General features: G+C 30.9%; 1 protein-coding gene across 1 annotated transcript in view; it reads left to right on the top strand.

Moving 5' to 3' along the window:
- LOC129802464 (sorbin and SH3 domain-containing protein 1) overlaps window positions 1-14,460 on the top strand; it is a 139,172-nt gene that overhangs the window by 21,666 nt on the left and 103,046 nt on the right. The window contains exon 3 of the mRNA XM_055848319.1: window positions 12,921-12,995. The gene's annotated coding sequence lies outside the window, so the exon portion shown is untranslated. The remainder of the gene's footprint in view (window positions 1-12,920; window positions 12,996-14,460) is intronic.

The following is a 14,460-nucleotide window of genomic DNA, read 5'->3' as shown; positions in this document are numbered from 1 at the left end:
CTTCATTTCCGCCATAACTTAAATTAAACTTAATTAAACTTCATTACGGCATAAGATTAAATCAGATAAAGCTACGGTGTTCAGAAAGTTGTAGCATTTCAGAAGCTCTCTAAATCATGTAGATTTTTCAAATACTGACAATTAGAACCGGAGATGAATATTTGAAAATTCGATTGTAGATCCGTTATAGGTCGAGTTAAAGATGTCGAAGACCCAACTTTTTTTTAATTAAAAACTTAGGCCCAGATATAACATACTAAAATTTGAGGTCGATCGATGTTATAGGGGCTGACTATTTAAAGGCCTCGACAGACTTGAGGATTAGCCGAGAGACAACTTAGCGTAATTATATTCGAAACAATGATTACATTTCTATAATTTTCCACTAAGTCGTCTCTCGGCTTAAGTCGTAAGTTTGTCTAGGGTATTAGAAAACAAAATTTGGGGGTGTTCAAAAATAGTGGAAAGGGACGGGGGTCGTCCCCACCCCTTGATCTGACGTCACGTACTACTAGCCACATTTTACGCGACTATAATCTTCATAGAATCCTTTATAACGAAATTTCACGGATTAGAAATATTCTCAAGGTTCAGCCTGAGTCTGTTTGCTACTCAAAGTTTAGTCACATGACTTAACTTCTTTAATATTTTAGCAGTTGGAAATACTTTTGATTTAGTGAATGCTTTTACCGCACACTGTTTGTAAAGGGCATAGTTATTCATAATGCCATTCCGGCTAATAGCCGTAACTGTGTGGATTCTATTCAGCGGCATTTTCAGGCTGTACCTTTGAGATATTAAAGCTCATCTCTTTCTTCTTTTTTTGCTCCCTGTTCTCTTTCTTTTTTCTCTTTTTAGTGTATTAATTTTTTTGTTTGATATTTTTTTGATTGTTTTTTTTTAATTGTGAATTTAATAAACTATTACAGTGGAACCTCGATAGAGGCAACCCCCGATAGAGTCAATCTCCAATAGAGTCAACAGCTATTTTTTTTTACTCTGGACACCGATAGAGTCAACTTGGACCTAAATTGACTCCGATGCAGTCAATTTTTCCATTATAATTGAACTAATAATATTGTATGACTTTTTCGAAATTAAAATCAGTGTTTTGGTGTATCAATGTAACATTTTTAACACATGAAAAACAATATTATGATAAAATTCGTATATTAACCGTATATTAACGTGTAATTAAATTTCGACAAAACAATTTTTTTCGTAATTTTAAGCGTTTTCAGTGATTGAAAGTTCTCTTATCTTTTCTCTCTTGTCTTAAGATTTTTTGATTAAGACCTATGATGCCGTATGACGTGTTTTCTTATAATCACATAAAAAGATTTTGGTGGTGAAGGAGAGCGGTAGGGAGGAAATGAGGGTCATAATAATAATCCCCAAGTTGACTTATTTGGGGGTCATCTGAAGACTTCAAGTAGATATCTCTAACCATTTAACGCCAATATTACAGAACAAGAAGAAAATAAGAAAAATTTGTTTTATTGCTTTTTTGTGAAGTTCAGAGCCATAGTTATGTCATAACGAAAAGAACAAATATAAATCTTTTTCATACAATACAAGTTTAAAATAAATTCTAATTAATAACGTTAATTGCATCAAAATTTTCAACAATTAAATATCTACCGGAGCTCTTCTAAAAAAAAGTGAAAAAAGAAATGTTTAAGACACCATTTCCTTATCTTAACATCGTGGATGGACCTCAATATTATCACATGGATAGTAATTTTCACTTGATACTTACTAATGATAAAAACATTCTGTAAAATGATTCCTTAACCTCCAACTTTTGACCAAATATACGATTTTTGGACCAGAAGGTATAGGTGTAGAATTTATGGGTTTAGTAAATGAAATATTCTACTATCGTGTTAAATTTATTAATGATCTAATCCAAACATAAAATAATACACCTTTATATCAAAATTTCACATTTTAATTGATTTTTTTCGAACTCCGATAGAGTCACCGAATCCAGTGGAGTCAACAGGCCTGGAAATAATTAGTTAACTCTATCGAGGTCCCACTGTATTTCTTATTATTTAGATTTATACATTATTTAAACATTTTTTCCAAGCACTGAGCACAAATCGTCACTTCAGTTAGGAACTTCTTCACCAATAGATACAATACTCTTCTATCTTGATCCACCCAGACCCCTCATGTATCAGTGAAATGATGACCAAAGAACGCGCGTTAAGATAATTCATGGAGAACTCTATCTCATGAGTTCGAGCATTCTGCAAAGTTACGACGCTTTGTTATCTCTTTTTAGGTTTTTTTTTAAGAACGGTTGAAGACAAACACTTGCAGTTTTTTTATTACAATTACTTAGTTGCCAATACTAACGACTAACGACCAATATTGTTTTCAAGCCATTCACATCACGCACATCATAATTTCTAAATGAGTGACACTGATGTGATAAGAGATATGAAGAAATTTCATGAGCAAATAGATTGCTTGAAATCTTCCACAGTCAACTAACTTATCTTCTAACTTTGAAGCAGTTTACGTTGACGAATATGTTCTTGCCTTCAAAGTTTATTGTATTTTGTGTGTTATAAGCCCCTTGTTGATAGAAGAAAGTAAGTCTCGCGATGGGCCACAGCTGTGTAATTCATTATGTGTGACATTGCCAGAATATGATATACCAAAATTGGATGGGCCACACAGAACGGACATACGGTTGTACGAGCGCGTAAACCGCGTTGTAAGAGAACCATCCCATCATATAGTACGATCTCTTCAAAACTCAAGCGGGAATCGTTCAAGAGGCAAAGTGGAAGTAAAATAGTGAATGGTATGAATGCATCAATGGGGAATTCACTATAAGTTGTAAATGTGTAAGTGAGTTTGTATTAAAATATTGTGAAAAACATTGTGTTTGCCATCAAAGAGACTTCTCATATGTATTTCAATCGGCTTATATGTGAATGTTTGATGTTTGTTGCCACTCTATAGAAGAGTTACCGCGCTTTACAACAAAAATTCTACAATATTTATCAGTGAGATGATGGTGGAGTTTCAGTAAAGTCGGTGCCTTAATCGACAGCACATGCTTTCGGTGGCAAATATTAGTAAATTTGGTGAAAAAAAATCGTATTCCAATCGGTCACGACGCGTGTTTAAAACACAAAGTTCACGACAGTCACAATGAGTGATTAACATCATATAGCTGTTTAGTAAAGAAGTGCCTGAAGAAAACATTGCCATATGTCCATTTTGATGGAAAACTCTCTTCGAGTCGTGTTTTGTGTTCAAATGAAAAATTTCTCGCGTTTGTGATTATTAGAGTTTGATGTGAGAGCGGGAAATCAACACAAATCTGATAATTAATACACCAAATAAAAGTCCACTGAAAATTGCAATTGTGTCTGTGAGACCTAAGCCAGGTGATTAATCGTATTGGATTTGGACAGAATATTTTTCCACCTTGTGCTGCTGGAGATTGAACATACATTCATCAATCTTTTCCAACTTTTACAACCGCCCTCTCGGAAGTTGAGTGCAATTGCAGGTGCAGAATTAATTCTGTAATACAAATATTTCTAATCAAACTTTGAGATAACTCTTCTGCTATAGTGATTGTTGAAAAATTCTTCATGAAATTGGTTTTACCCTTCCAGGGTTGTAGACGAAATTCATTTAATTTTCCCTCCATCTGTATGCTTCACTGGAATAAATTTATCATCTGTAAAAGTCGTTGTTTGACAAATATAGAGCATTTATTCTTTATTTCTGAGATAGATTTTATAACTTCAAATTCCAAATTGCTCTTTTAATCCTTTGAGGACAATTTCATCATCTGTGACTCGAAGCCGATTTTTTTCCTGACTGTTTAGAAGAAAAAAATATTTTAGATAGTCAAATAAACGGTTTCTGAATAGGTCACTCACTGGTAACCCACTGGTTCTGAAAGGATTTCAGTTCCTCCGTACGGTAGTGGCCTTTAATACAATCTTAAATAAAATGGGATGTCTCTTCAATGTTAAGAATTCAAATACAATATAGGGGAAGGGTTGCAGACTTCGGACACACTTTGGCTTCGAAAATTTCATATTTACCCCGTAGTCCTCCAAAGAATTTGATCTATCTATGACAATGTATTTTAATAGCTAGTCTGAAGTCGCACATTTTCTAAAACAGATCAGATTCATTAACCCTTTAAGGACGATTGGAACACCGGTGTCCCATAAAGAAAATAATTTTTCCTGACTACTTAAAGTTATTTTTTTTCTTATGTTTGTACATAATTGTAAAGTAGAAGGTTGAAAGAATCTAGAATATTTTTTGGAAGTCTCCAGCTATTTGCTACGTATTAAATATTTAAGGTCAAAAATGGAGAATTTTTAAATTCTCAAATTCATAATTGATTTTATTTATTTTTTATACTTCCAATTTTTTTTAAACAAAACCCTTTTGGCAATATAAACTACAATACTCATACGTAATATTTTTCGTTAAAGCGAAAAATATTATTCATTGGTATTGTCAGAAAAATTACTTAAATTTTTGGGCTATTTTTGTCCCTATCGTTCATAGAAGCACAAAATACACCGAATCAGATTCTGTTGAACTTTCCAAGGTTAGATGTAAGACTTATCATTGATTATGTTTCTCAGTTTAATTTTTATTGTTGATTTTCAGTACGTAAAAAGTGTCTCGTCGTTAAAGGGTTAAAGGAATATGGAAAAAAATATGAAGTGTTCGAAGCCAATGTGTGTGAATTCTAAAAACCCTTCACTACTAATTAAATGTAATAATTTTGCAATTCTCAAATTCTGCGATATTGAAAAAAGAACACCTATCACCAACCCCCTGGCAAGTTGTTGTGGCAAGGAGCTATTTGAAGCCAATTCCTAAATTGATCTCGGACTCAGTTCACAGTGCTCGAAGGAAAAAATTTATTTAAACAAAATTTTGTATATTTATCCCTCCAAACGGAAAGGTATATCTTATAATACGGAAAAACTTCTCACTTTTTAAATATTTAGCATAACGGTAGCGAATGCAAAAAAAAATCCCATATAAATTTAAATCGAAGTATGAGAAAGTGACTTCAAATTTCAGGCAACTTGCCAGGGGGTTGCCTATCACTTAAAGTGGCTCTATTACCATGTTCTACGATTACATACATTTTATTTTAACGTGTCTACATTCTTTAGGCTATAACGGCTATAACCTATTTCTTTGAATATTTTTGAGCAAAGAATTTGTAGTTAGCTTGTCGATAATCATACCAAATAGGGGAACTGGGGCAAATTTGTCAAAATTAAAATTTCAATATTCACTATTTTCTAAAATAAAAGAGACTAAGGCTTGAAATTTTTATTATAATATATAGCCTTCGTGAACCTTCTTAAACTTACAAAGTTTCAAGGGATTCGAGGAAGGATTATGTAAAATAAAAATAATGAAATTTTGAGCCCTATTTTTGGAATATTTGGCTTACAGAAAATATCAATACTGATTGCTTAATTTAAGCTCATTTCTCGTTAAGATAGAGAAAAATTATCTTCAACAAAGTTGTAGAGGAATAAATTTCCTATAAAAATATGTCTATTTGATATTTTTAACGTTTGCGAGAGTAAAACGTCACAAATTATCCGAAGACTGACAAAATTTGCCCCAGCAATTTTGAGAATCTCCACAAAATCGACTTTTAGAAAATGATTCGAAAATCACATTTCTTTCGAGACAGAGCGTTTTGACAAGTTTTGCCCCAGTCTTCCCTACTCTGTCAAAATGAAACATCGGTCAAAATATTTTTAATAAGTAAAAAGTTAATTATTATCGTTCTTAGAGGATTAAATTTGTTCAGAAAATCTTTGATTTAACAAATAAAAATTTAATTTTGGTAGTTTTACTGCTTTTAAAGTTATAAACAAAACATTAATTAAATTTATTTTTTTTACATTAATAGGTATATCTTGGTATGTTATTGTTGATATTTATTCATATTTTACTTAATAAGAGATAATAGTCAAATCCATTCTTTGAATTTGAAATTAAATATTTACGATTGATATTTTTATCCACCTCAGAATTTGATGAGTTATTGGCCTATTGACTGAAAGATTACTTCATGGAAATTTTAGAAAAAAACCCTTCTCATTCCCATTTAACCTACAATTCAGGCGCTCAGAGGAAAAAAATTCTAAGTCGTATGCATTTCCCTATTAAAATATCGTTTTTCTTTGCTCTGAGCTCCTCAATTCTTCGTGGTAGTCAAAATTCTGAACGATAGGAAATGTTATAAGATTTCTAAATTACCTGTTTTCACTATATACAGAACGCCAAAATCTGAAAAAACGTTTCTGTAACTTAAATTGCGATATTTAAGCACTGGTAAAAATAAAAGGATCAAATTGATCCAAATTTGATCCTTTTGCAAAGGATGGATCAAATTTCGAACTCAGAATGCACATTTGTCATAATAGAATATGTTAATTTGATCCATCCTTTGCAAAAGGATCAATTTGATCCTTTTTTTACCATTGGGGAGTTTAAGTAAACTTCATGTGATAGTAACTTACGTACTTTTTGTTTAATTGATCTTAAAATTTGTATCAGAATAGTTAAATTGCTATATGGGAGAGTCATTACGTAGCTCGGGATCGTGCAAAGCTTACTCCTTAAAACTCCTTAACTTTCCATTAAATTATTTAACAAAAAAATTTATTAATTTTAAACATTTTAATTTGAGTACTGCTTTTGTCCATTTTTATCCTAAATTAGTTTTTTATGCCATTAAGTCGCCTTCATCAATAACACTTTTAAATTTATGCATTGCCCTATATAATTACTCAGCTTAATACAGTTTGTAAGTACCAAATTGAGTCACATAAATTTAACTGTGCAGACAAGATAATTAAAATGGAAATTATAAATGTTTAATTTAATGCATAATATATCCTAAAATATTCTTGGAAAAGAGAAAATTGGAAATCTGTGAATTATCTTGACACATATTAATGATTAGTTTACAATAATTTTAACCATTTTTGAGTTATTTACTGGTTAAGACTAAATATTTTTGATAAAAATGTTTTCAAGTGCATTTTATTTTTTTTATAGAAATATTTACAAAAATACTATTAAAATGCAAAGACGTTATCTGCACTGAGAAAGCAAGAGGGTGCGATTAACTTTTTTCCTCGTAACTTTAACACTTTTTAGGTGTAAAAATATATCAACATTTTTTAATGTTAATTTTACACCTTTTTAAGTCTAAAATTAACATAAAAAAGGGTAACTTTAACCCCCCATACACCTAAAAAGGGTAATATTTACACCGATTTCGGATCAATACTGCAGGGTAAAATTAACATTTCCAGAATGTTGTTTTAAGTTTTTCGGATTTATCTCAGTGTGGAGGTTTTAAGAGGTTAACTGGCTCAAAAAGACTTAAAAAAACAGCGTATTTTCTATAATTTTTTCTAAAGTTTTCATTTAAAAATTTAGAAACTTCAAGCGCTAAGATATGATTAATATCGGAGACCTTTTTGAAAGACTTACTATTCGGTGGACAAAATTACTTTGAGTTGATTTAACTGAAATTAAAAAAAAAGAAACAAAAAACAAAATATTTTCTGTTATCAAATAAATTCACAAAATACTGGTTATTTTTGAGAGTCCTGGTAGATGTTACCCCTTAAGAACAAAAGCAGAAACCTCAAAGAACTGTAAGGTTATTCCGGAAGGAGGTCTTATTACTTACGATAAAATTCTGGTAATTAAGCGCGCGGGATAATTAAATTGATCGTTTGTGAAAATTCCATCTAATTTCTTTGTGACATTAGGTTAACCGACTTCTAATAACATTGTTTTAGAAAAGTGAATGAAATCTTTTTTTTTAAGAGAACCAACTTCTAGAGTGCTTTTTGGAATAGGGGGAAAATACTTCTGAGAAATTGTTATTTTCCACCATACGTAAATTCGATTATATACTCAATATTTCTATCAATTGAGTATCAAAGTAAATATTATTTCTCATAACATTATTAGGAATGCGCGGTAATATTAAAGATACTATGCGAACTTAAATTTCTGATGATACACTATAAGGACTATTTATTAGACTCATTTTTTGGTTAAAAAATCAGTAAAAGAAATAGAATTTTAAAAAGAAAGGTATTCTAAAATTGTATGAGTTAAACATTACACAGAAAATAAATGTATTGAAAATCAATCTTACAAATACAAGTCCATGAATCATTATGGATTTTTCATATTAACAAAATGTTTTTGCCTTCGCTTCTCGATTCCAAGAATTTTACCAAATCAAAGAAGAATAAGTAATTGCATGGAAATGTTTTCTCTGAGTCTCTTGGCAATTTTTCATCATGCAACACTATCTTTTCTAACACTGTAATTTAGCATGACTCTCTCTCTAATTCCCTGACCCATAGAAGGGAATAATTCTGTGCCAGTGAAAAGGACGGATAAGACCTATCGTGGTCCAACAAAAGAATTATTGTGAGTCGCTCAATGTGGTAAATGGACTGCTTCATAAATTTAATAAACGATTTCTATCTCTTGTGCACTCTTCAACTGGGAGTAATTCACAGAACCCAAAACACTGGAAGGTCTCTTGGGTTTGTGTCTCATTCTGAGAGGGGCTTTTAATGAAATGTTCATTGTGTAACAGAATTAATATCAGCGGTTGTCAGAATTGAATTCTCTTTAACTCTTGTCTCTTGGATTATGCCTTCTTCAATCTCCCCATGAGTTTCTTCGTTTCTTCCTAACTTTAATTTTCTCCCTGTTTTAAGATCATATTCTCATAATACTGAAACATATTTCCCTCTGCAAAGCAAAGAAAAAAGTTAAAAGAACGGCGCCTCAGCAAATAGTTTAAGCTACTTATTCATTCATTTCATTAATTCCCATCTTGCTTTGACATTCACACCCAAGTCCCAAAGACGTGCCTCAGCGACTAGAAACACCAAATTACATTTAATTACGTATTCATTCACAACAAAATGAAATTGTGTGGCATCAAAAATATCATCTCTTTCAATGCCACAGAGGAACAGATTATTTTCGACCAAGACTCGCAATGATTTTTTTTCCATTAAACAGAAAAATAAAAGCGATAACAGCCGCGACAAAAAGTGCTTCAACAGGTTCATCTTCTTATGATCTTCTACACATATATAATTTTTATGATTATTGTCCAATATACAAATGTTAGAATTTTTTACACACACTTATGTAACATTCGTAGGGAGTAGGTTACTCGCCTAGCCGCTTAAGAAAAGAGAAATGCTAAAAATGCCTTTTCTATTTCTTTTATGAGCGACAAAAGTTTTATTGATCAGCCACATATAAAGTATATTTTATTTTGAGAACACAAATGCTTCTTTTCTGATGTTACGAGAATTGTCTTTTATTTTGTAAATATTAAAATCTTGCCGAATTATTGCATAAACTTTCTCATAGTATTAGAGTACATGAAGATTATGATAATAAAGAGAAATTAAGATTCTTTCCACAACTTCATAATACATTTTGCAAAAGAAATTTGCATTAGCTTTACTGTTAAATCCTACTGTGGAATTTCGACTTTTCATACATCATACATTAACATAATAATAATAATTGTTATGCGGCATAACATCTTATAGAAGAATTAGACTTTCTCAAAACGAGTTTTCTGAACATGTGTTAAGATTTTTATTTTTTGATTCAAAGATATGATATGAATTCCCGATGCAATTCAATTCCCGAATCCGAACAGTCTTGCTGTCAAGAAAAAATCTGTTAACTTAATGGGAATTAAAGACTCATGACACTTGCATCTTAACAGTCTTCAGACTAGAGGTTTGCCCCTTTTTTCAAATATCTCTGATCCATTAAGCACAAGTAGTTGCAGTTATTTTTAAAATCTGTTAGATCAGATACCCTTCATTGCAAAAAAACGGGGGTGCGATTAACTTTTATTCCTCATAATTTTAACACTTTTTAGGTGTAAAATTATATCAACATTTTTAATGTTAATTTTACACCTTATTAAGGGTAAAATTAACATGGAAAAGGGTAACTTTAACCCCTAATACATCTTCAAAGCATAATATTTACATTGATTTCGGATCAATACTGCAGGGTAAAATAAGCATTTCCGGAACGTTATTTTAACTTTTTCGGATTTCTCTTATTGTTGATAAGGGTCTCGACAAACCTGAGGATTAGCCGAGAGACGGCTTTGCGTAATTATATTCGAAATAATAATTAAACTACATTTCCATCATTTTCCACTAAGTCGTCTCTCGGCGTAAGTCGTAAGAGTGTCTAGGGCATAAATATAACAATATTAAGTCAAAATTAATCTTAATGTTAGCATATTAAATAGGTAAGCTGAATTATAGAACCTTATATAAATAGTTTTAAAACCCGTTATTTTCTTCACCATAGAGAATATCTAAAAAATTAAAGTTAATTTACTTCTTCAATTTACTTCAATTTACTTACTTAATTTAACATAGTTCCTAAAGTATCATTAAAAGCAAAAGACAAATATATTACAAATATGATTCCTTTTTTAAATAAATGACAATGTTCTATTTTCGTAAAACCTATACTGATCAGCTAATCTTTTTGTAGCTCATTTTTCTAGAATATTTCTATTTTATTAATAAGCTGTGATTTCTATTATCCTTAAATGGAATAATATTGTAAATTACCAAAAAATTAAATTAAACTGAAATCAAATCTCACATGGCTTAAATTCTGAAACTTTTTGTATAAGTACATCTATGCTAGTTTTTAAGGAAATAAATGTCTCCCGATTATTTTGTGATCCTTGAAACGTAAAATCGTGATTAATGAGTAGAATATTTCCCTGAATTTCTTGAAGAGCAATTTTAGTATCATTTTAAAAATGTGATTTTAAAATGATTTAAAATGATTTAAAAAAAAACAGGAAATTGAAGTTCTTGATTGTCAATTTAAGAAAAACAAATGATTTTTTCGAATTGATTAATTTATGTTAGCTTAATTCTTTCAAAGATACCTTCAGTAGGTGTCAAAAGTTTGTTGCCTCATGTATGTTCGGGAAACCAAGTGAAAAAATGATAGAAAAAATTACTTTTTAAAGTTTTTTTTCTTTTTAAAAATTAGTTGCCTATAACCCGTAGATCTTATTTATCTATTTCGAAAAAATATTTCATTTTTACTTCATATAAAAAATTATTATTTTCTAAAAGTTGTTCATTTTTCCCATCCAAGGGGAGGGAAAATTCAAAGGAAAATGCAAAATGGGAAAATCAAGAGAAAATGGTCAGAATATTTGGGTGACTAGCAATATTCCATTGGTTAGCTAGTCTAATCTGGATAAAATGTTGTAGTTTTACTTTTTTAAACATTTTCAAGTAAATCTAAAACTTTAAATAAAACTCTAGAAATATCTCTCCTTGGAAATTTCAAGGTGATAACTCAGTTTTCTGCGATTCAGGTTGTCATCCATTTAGAAAGAGAATTTAATCAATTTTCAGATGATATGAGCTATTAATTTCATTGTTAGAAATAGTCTTCAAAATTTTACTGTACTTTGATGGTTAGTTAATAAGGCACTAACTCAGAAAGAGAAACATATTTTAGAAGGTAAAAATGTGTAAGTCTCAATGTTTATACCGCTGCGCATACGAATATAAAAAAAATAAATTGTTCTTGAATCGAGAGAATTATTTACGCAAAGGCGCATCTTTCATGTTGTCTCCTGAAATATTGCTGAAAACGAATTGGCCCCTTGTAATTTCCAAAGAGCGATATGTTTATTAACGTTTTATAATAATTATTTTAATTTTTGTAATTGAAATCAAAGTAGAGTAGAAGTAAAATTTTGTTCGAAGTCAAAAGTTCCAATCGTTCCAATAAAGAAAGTAAAATATTATCTCTCTGTGGATAAAAAATATACCATAATTTAAGAACAAGCCCAAGATAATTAGTTTTAAAATAGACTAAATTCAGAGTAATAAGTGAACAGTAAATGGGCATAACACGCAAAATTACAAGATATCCAAGTCTTCCACGATTTGATGCTTTGCGCAGGTCTGACAAACTTTGCATGTTTTGTAAAAATATTAATTAGTGGCTTTTCTATCTCGAAGACGATGAACAAAACCGCCAAAAAAATATCTTAAATCTCATCAAAAGACCACGGGGTAGTGTCAACTCTAAGAAATGGATCTTTACAATTTTTGAAAGACAATTTGAAATTAGAAGTTGTATTCCTGTGGAGAAGATTAGCTGATTAAAGAACTGAGCGAAGAAGTACCTCCGTTAAATTGATTCCCTTCTCTAAATTGATTGTATAAGATTTTCTGTAGAATTTTTTCCGATTTTTTAAAACTAAAAAAATGGACTTAAAAAATTCGCAGCTCTTCTTAATTAAAGCTTCATGACTGTATAATTCTAGAATTCTAGAAAAAAAAACGTGTTTTATTTTTTTTTACCCTATGACCTAGGTTGACTGTTTACTTAAGTGAGTCAGCAATGATCCATAGAGAAAATAATTTTTTTTAAATAAATTTATCTTCCAAATAGTTAGGTAAGTGACTTATTCGGGTCACCTGTAACCACTTGTCCTAAAAGGGTTAAAGCTCTTCTACCTAAATCAACTTATGGCTAGAGCTTTGCCCTTGTAACATTCAATAAACAATTTTTAAGTTTACCCTGTAGAAAATCCGATAAATATAGTACGATGTACATAGAAATATGTGCTTTAGTCGTTATTTATGAAGCAAAATAGATCTGTGTTATTTTCACAGATAGAAAACTCTTTTCCGAGTGTGAAGTGAGAATTTTCACAAATATATATCTCAAATATTAACAACTTTCATCGATATTTCCTATGTGTTGATTGAATATTTATATTGACGATAGAATATCACACATTTCAGGTGACATCCGAAGATCAAACGCCACATTTCATCAAGCAGACTCGTCAGAAGCCACAAAATCAGCATCACTTCCAGGTATGACGATAAATTTAATAATCATTTTGATAGTTTTTATAAACTTGTCTTTTACATATCAAATGTTGATGGTTAATACTTTGCCATTGATTGTGGTGTGAGTTGATACTGGCAAAAATGTTAAATATTCTCAAATTATACACATATTTTCCCACTATATTCCCCTCTTTGTCCATCTCCCTGGGTTACTCAATCACGGCACTGTTTGAGCTGGATTTTCCACGAATCAGACGAAAAGTAATAAATAATAACATGATGAAAATTTTATATAAACCATTGGGATGTATAATTGCCAGCAAGGTCGTTGAGTTTGTGACCACCAGGTTTTCTCTTATACTCTGCATTTGAAATATCAGGCGGTTCTCTCATTATTTCGCAGTTTTCCATCACTTGGTATTGTACTATCTATATGTTAAACTGCGAATAATAAACATATAATTTCAATTGGTAATTACCATACAACACAATGTTCACGTACGCGGACCATACATTTAAACATTGAGACTGCATGATATCATTTCCATATTTGGCCATTGGAAAAAAAATTCTACAAAATTTCTAATTCAATGCCAACAGAGACACTGGCTTTGACATATTGGACAAGAGCACGGCGGCCATAAATTTCCCTTGCAATTATTCACAACAATAATTGCTAGTTTCTGTTTGATCAGGTGGAATTTGTGAAACGTTTTGTAGTTCATTAGTTAGTCAAGGTAAACTTAATCGCCGAAATCTAGACAAATTTGTTGAGTTAAAACAAAAAAAACTAATTTCTTGATTTTCATTAAATTAATATGCCATGCAAAAAAAAATGTAAAACGGAAATGCAGAAGGGGGATAGAAAGTAGATGGCACTTCCGTTAGATCTGAAAAATAGCAAATTGAATTATACATCGCGATCTCCATGATGAAACTTATTAATTAATACTGAAAGCATCCAAAGTCATACATTGTTAACTTTCTTCGCTCATACTCGAAACCAACACTGGCGGTTTATGTTTTCAATCAGCGTCAATCTCAATTTCATAAAATAACCCACAAGTGCAAGTGAATAATGAGTGGCTTTTATATAAATTCCATCCACATAGACGGTATTTAATAAATAGTGAAGGCTTTCAAGCTAAATATAGCAGAGGAAGTATACTGACGAGCTTAGAGATGATAATATTCATTATAAGCTATCCTTATACATTTTCTTCCAAGTCAAATGTACTCTTTCTCGTATTTCAAAAATTTGGTATTTATTTTTCCCTCACAATTTTTTATACTATAATGCTGTGAGGATACCGAGAATTGACCCATGCACTTTTATCTTGTTCTTTCAATATTACATGGACTTATAGAGAGAACCTTTGCAGCTTCGTACAGAAAATAATGTCTGTGTTTTAAGATTTATTACCGAATGCCACACAAGCCGAACCAATTATACCACTATGTCAAAAATATCTCTTACCTATTAAGTTCG

Source organism: Phlebotomus papatasi, chromosome 2, assembly GCF_024763615.1.
Source record: "Phlebotomus papatasi isolate M1 chromosome 2, Ppap_2.1, whole genome shotgun sequence".
Classification (NCBI taxonomy): domain Eukaryota; kingdom Metazoa; phylum Arthropoda; class Insecta; order Diptera; family Psychodidae; genus Phlebotomus; species Phlebotomus papatasi.
The sequence above is the reverse complement of the archived record's forward strand: the minus strand, read 5'-3'. Positions and strand labels throughout refer to the sequence as shown.